Raw genomic sequence first — 6000 nt, 5'->3', positions numbered from 1 at the left:
TTAGGCTGGGCATCGGTCAGCGGGTGGTGAGCAATTGCATTGTGCATCACTTGTTTGTACACATTAGTAATAGTAGTACTATTTTCGTCATTGATTTTTTTATTATTATTGTTAATATTATTATTGTTATTATTCTTTTCCTGTCTTAATAAACTGTCTTTTTCTCAACTCACGGGCTTCACTTTCCCGTTTCTCTCACCCATCCCAGAGAGGGAGGGGGGAGGGTGAGCGAACGGCTGTGTGGTGTTTAGCTGCCAGCCGGGTTAAACCATGACACAGGGTTAAAATACCACATAAACTGTAAATCTTTGTGACAGTAAGAATTGCTCAGCAAGGATATATTATGGCCTTTTCACTTTAAAGAGAGATGATCTTCTGATTGTTCTTCACCAGGGATACTGACGCAACCTGGCCCAGGCTGGGACCCCAACCTGTTGAGTTCTTGCTGTACAGGTGCAGAATGAAAGCAGCTCTTGAGAGCACAACATTCCCAATACAAAAGAGTAAGATTAACGTTTGCCCTCTTTACAAATTGCTCCCAGCTCTCCTAGAGGGCTCCACACATTTTCTTTCTAGGTGCAAAGTGCCTCCCTGCCCTGCTTGTGGGGATCACAGAATCAATCCCAGAACTGTAGGGGTTGGAAGGGACCTGGAAAGACCATCGGGTCCCACCCCCCTGCCAAAGCAGGTTCCTCAGCGGGCAGGCAGCACAGCCCCAGCCAGACCCCAGCATGCTCGCACAGCTGCCTGGCATGGCCCCGCAGCCCTGCCCAAACACCTGGGCATCTTTTCCACCGCCCAGCCTGGGCCTGGGCTCCGCATCACCTGCTGCCACCCCCCGGGGATGGGGATGGGGATGGGGATGGGGATGGGGATGGGGATGGGGATGGGGATGCAGCGCCCATGGCACAGCAGGCAGGGGGTGCCCCATGTCACAAAGGGGCGGGGACAGAACGCTGGCCCCAACGGCCACGCAGCCCTGCCATGGCTGCCCGTGCTGACGGGGAGGCTGCTCAGCTGCCTGCTCCTGCTTCAGCCTCAGCTCTGGACACAAACTCCACCAGAGGAACTCAGCTCCTCTCTCCTCTCTCTTCAGGCCCTCCCCTCAAATGGCTCTCAGCGCCCTGCAGCACACGGACCCAACTAAACCATGGCCTGCTCCTTGCCAGCACTGGGCCAGACAATTCTCCACGCCCTACAGGACAGGTAAGATCGCCCCAACCCACACCCACCAGGCCCCAACAGCAAGCAGGAAGGTGACAGAATCGGGCCAGGACGGGAGTCAACCGTTGCGTCAGGATGACGGGGCATGGACAGCCTTGGTGAGTCGCTAGAGACTCTTGGGCACAGAGGCAGGGGCTGCCTGTGGTCACAGGGGGATGCTGCTCCCTTTGGTGTTTCTCTTTCAGCTAGAAACACACAGGGATGCGACCAGACCACAGCAGACTCCTGGCCGCTCTCCGCTTGAGAACCTGTACAGAAAGAATGCCAACACTCTACAGGACAGATAAGCTACCCCCAACACATTCCCCAGCACGGTCTCACCACACTAAGTGGGAACGGGACACATTGAAGCTACAACAAACATCTCCTGGACATCAGGAAGATGTGAGATGGATGGCACTATTCGGAGGCTGGGAGAGACTCACACAGGGAAGAAGGGACGGCTTCTGATGCTGACAGGGAGTGGCTCCTTGGTTTGTTGCCTCCTCTATTACAGCTGGACACACTGACAGCGAGGGAATGAAGCCATGGCACACTCCTGGCCTCTCCCTTTGAGAAGTCATCTAGAAATGTGTCAACGTTCTCCAGGACAGGTAAGATTGCCCCAACCCACACCCCACCACGGTCTCATAGTAAGCAGGACAGTGACACACTCAGGCCAGGACGGCAGTGACCACGCCATCAGGACGACAGGACACGGAGAGCCTTGGTGAGACGCTAGAGACCCTCGGGCACAGAGGCAGGGGCTGCCCGTGGTCACAAGGGGATGCTGCTCCCTTTGTTGCTTCTCCTCTCTCAGCCAGACACATACAGCGATGGGATCAGACCACGGCACACTCCTGGCCTCTCTCTCCCCTTGAGACCTCAGCTGGAAAATGTGTCAACGCTCTACAGGACAGATAAGCTACCCCCAACCCATTCCCTACCATGATCACAAGGCCTGTGGAGTTGGTAAAACATGGGTAATTCTTGGCCAACACAGAGCAGCTGGATGGACGGCACTGTTGTGAGGCTGGAAGAGCCTTAGGCTGGGAGGCAGGGGCTGCTCCTGGCCACAGGCGAAGGCTGCTGCCCTTTGGATTTCTCTCTTACAGCTGGAAACACACACGCTCTAAGATGTGTGTCTGGGGATGGGACCAGACTACGGCACAACCTGGCCTCACTGCCCTCGACCACTCAGCTGGAAGGAAGAGCTGCCAACGCTCTCCAGGACAGGTAAGATCACCCCAACCCACACCCAACGTGGTCCACAGCAAGCAGGAATGTGACAGAATCAGGCCAGGACAGAAGTGACCTCTCCATCAGGACGACGGGACACAGACAGCCTCGGTGAGTAGCTGGAGACCCTCGGGCACACAGGCAGGGGCTGCCCGTGGTCACAGGGGATGCTGCCCTGTTTGGTGTTTCTTTTCTTTCAGCCACAAACACAGCGATGAGACCACACCACGGCACACTCCTGGTCACTCTCCCATTGAGAACTCAGACAGAAGAGCTGCCAGCGCTCTCCAGGACAGATAAGATCGCCTCAACACTGTCCCCACCACAGTCTCACTGCCTGCGGGAAGGCCTGGCCCAACAAGGCTGACTCTTGGCCATGAGGGAGACCCGGGATGGACAGCCTTGCTGTCAGGCTCACAGAGCCTCTCCCGGGGATACAGGGGCTGACCCTGGCAGCAGGCTGGGGCTGCTCTTTTGGATCATTTTCCTTTCGCACCCCATCACAGAGCCCCGAGCACAACAACGTCTGCCACTGTCCTCTTCCTCCGCGGCCGCTGACCTGAAGGCTGGGGCAGCGTTCTACACCCACAGCCACCAAAGGAGCAGGAAGCACACAAGGATCCCGTCCCTACCCGGCCATGGGCCTACAAGCACACCAACGGGCCCCGCAGCTATGGACCAAGAGAGCTCAGCGCGCCTCCGTGCCACCCCACCCCACCCCACGTCTCTCAAACCTTGCTGAAATAAAGGTTCTGATTCACAACCTCATCGGCTGCTTTTTCCTGCCCTTCTTGGGGAAACCTCGGGGGGCTCTGCCTTTTGCACAAGGAGCGAGTGCACCAGCCTCCGCTTCTTCAGCTGCTGGCACCAAGAGAATTTCAAAGGAGATCAAGTGTCCTAATCTGAGAGCAGAGTCTGCAGGTGTGGCTCTGGAAACCACTTTGCTCCCTCTTTCAGCAATTTGTTCCTTCTTTGACCACAAAACACTCTGACAGGGGCTCTGCAGTGCTTAGACTGAATTTCTTTCTGTCCCACCGTGCTGCTGGGACTGCTGCTGTCAGACGAGCAGCAGCACTGCTCATTCCTCCAGCGAAAGGAGCTTGCTTACAAGGCACGCTTGCTTCCTTGCAGCTCAGTCCTTGTGTTGCTGCAAGCTCCTGCGGTGGCTGTCTGTATAGAGCACCAGCTTGCCTGGCTCATGCTTGGTACCTGCGCTCTCAGGCACAAAGCACCGTCCTTGTGGGGCTGTCGGGGCACTTCAGAGACATCCTGATGGAAAGTGTGACCCCCAGCCACTGGAGACAACAAACAACATCAACTTGAAAGTAAAATTGCCGTGGTTTCCTAGATCACATCTCCCTCCCGCTGCCCAGACAGAGCCCTCCGTTGCAAAGGAGGGGAAGCCACAGACAGCATCTCCTGAGTATTGTGTTCATTCAGGATATCAGAGCTTACTGCACATTTGAACACAGTTTGCTGTCAGCCAGTCTTTCAGGGTGTCCTGGTTTCAGTTAGAACAGAGTTAATTCTCTTCCTAGTAGCTGGTAGAACGCTATGTTTTGGCTTAGGATGAGAAGAGTGCTGATAACACCCCGATGGTTTAACTGTTGCAGAGCAGTGCTTACACCAAGCCAAGGACGTCTCAGCTTCTGGCTCTGTCCTGCCAACAGGCAGGCAGGGGGTGCAGCAAGAGCTGGGAGGGGACAGAGCAAGACAGGTGACCCAAACTCGCCAAAGCACTATTCCATACCATCTGATGCCATGCTAAACAATATATAGGGGTGGCTAGCCGGGGGAGGGGGGCCGGGACTGCTCGGGGTTAGGCTGGGCATCGGTCAGCGGGTGGTGAGCAATTGCATTGTGCATCACTTGTTTGTACACATTAGTAGTAGTAATACTATTTTCGTCATTGTTTTTGTTATTATTATTGTTAATATTATTATTGTGATTATTATCTTCCTGTCTTATTAAACTGTCTTTATCTCAACTCACGGGCTTCACTTTCCCATTTCTCTCACCCATCCCAGAGAGGGAGGGGGGAGGGTGATTGAACGGCTGTGTGGTGTTTAGCTGCCGGTTGGATTAAACCACGACACCCTCCCACTTAAAGACACTAGCTTAAGTCTCATCCTAGCTAAAGGAGGCTGAAAAAAAAAATCCCATAATAAAATTATAATTTGTCACTAGAGGTGAAAATTAGACTAGAGGAAACTATCTGAATCAAATTCTGTTTCAAGAAATTGGTGAGCTTTAGGCAACTACTTATTTTAAATTCTTATTTATGAATTTAAAATGTTGTAAATGTTGTATTTCACTGTCTTTAACAATGGACATGTACCCCAATGGTCTGATAAAGATCAATGGCTATAAGATGAAAACCAGTATCTCTTCCTTGTCCAGAGGTAAGTTAAACAATTCCCTGGTGGGAAAACATCTTTGATAGTGGCACAGGAAAGCCTCAGGAATTCATTCTTCACAGACACTAGATCTCCTGCTTAAAATTAATAGGGCCTTCCAGCCACACACCTTGCATGCTATACGTGGGTACATGTTACCACTATGAGAACTTCATATTCCCTTTTGTTTTGACATTATTCAAAATGTTTTGCAGAAGTAGCAGAACTGCTCCATCCATTCTCTTTATATACATATATAAACATTATATAAAATATATGTGTATATATAAAAGCATTACATTTATCAACAACTTTTGTTCAAGAAGGTTTCACTTTGCAGTTCAACACTACTAAAATACCCTATAATCTTAGCTTTCTCAGCCACTTACTGACAAAGAGGCTTATAAATATCAGAACATACGCTTGCACAAGCAAAAATTAGGAACGCATTCAACACTGCAAATGATTTTATGGATAAAATTCTCTGTGGCATTTGAGAGAAGAGATATCAAATGGTCTTAATTCTGCAGACTAAGGGAAACTGTTCATTGAATAAGCAGCAACTAGGCAGAAATGAAAATTCTTAGCTAGGCTCAGAAGTCTGTGAAAGTTGAGATGGAGAGGAGACCTCTGTGGGCTGGGGGAGTTCCCCAGCTTCCTCCCATCCCATACAAATCAGTCAGCTCTGCATGCCCTTCAGGGTTGATTTATATTTAGAACTTAATAAAGAATAAAAAATAGCAAATTATACACCCACTCTGCTTTAGGGAAGTGAATGTGCTAGTCGACGGAAGATATAAACAATCGCACAGTGACACAACGAAACGCCTAATCCGGTGGCTGCAGTGCAAGCTGCTGTCCACTGGCCAGCAGAGAGGCTGAATGTCCTTCATTAATCTCTTTTCCAAAGCGATGGATTCTTTTTCTGGGAGCTAGCCCAGTTCACCAAGGAGTCATTTTTTCCCCCATCAGCTGAGATCAGTCATCAGTAAAATGTTGCTTTCAATCTGGCCTGTGTTCCTCGCTTGTGGCTGAGGCTCTCCAGCAGCAATGCTGCAGCTGGCCTGCAGGAAACACCTCCGAACTCCCTATTCATAGCCTGGGCTGGGCAGAGGAAGGAGAGAGCAGGCAATCAGATACGCAGTGATAGGAAAAGTGTGAT

General features: G+C 51.1%; 1 long non-coding RNA gene across 1 annotated transcript; it reads left to right on the top strand.

Annotated features, from left to right (window-relative positions):
- The first annotated feature begins 854 nt into the window (after nucleotides 1-854).
- Nucleotides 855-3210, top strand: LOC140002010 (uncharacterized). The gene is made up of 2 exons (XR_011807856.1): nucleotides 855-1608; nucleotides 1721-3210. It is a non-coding gene; the product is annotated as an uncharacterized lncRNA (long non-coding RNA).
- Nucleotides 3211-6000: the final 2790 nt, after the last annotated feature.

The sequence above is a fragment of the Anas platyrhynchos genome, chromosome 3 (assembly GCF_047663525.1).
Source record: "Anas platyrhynchos isolate ZD024472 breed Pekin duck chromosome 3, IASCAAS_PekinDuck_T2T, whole genome shotgun sequence".
Lineage (NCBI taxonomy): Eukaryota > Metazoa > Chordata > Aves > Anseriformes > Anatidae > Anas > Anas platyrhynchos.
This window is presented reverse-complemented; position numbering and strand designations above follow the sequence as displayed.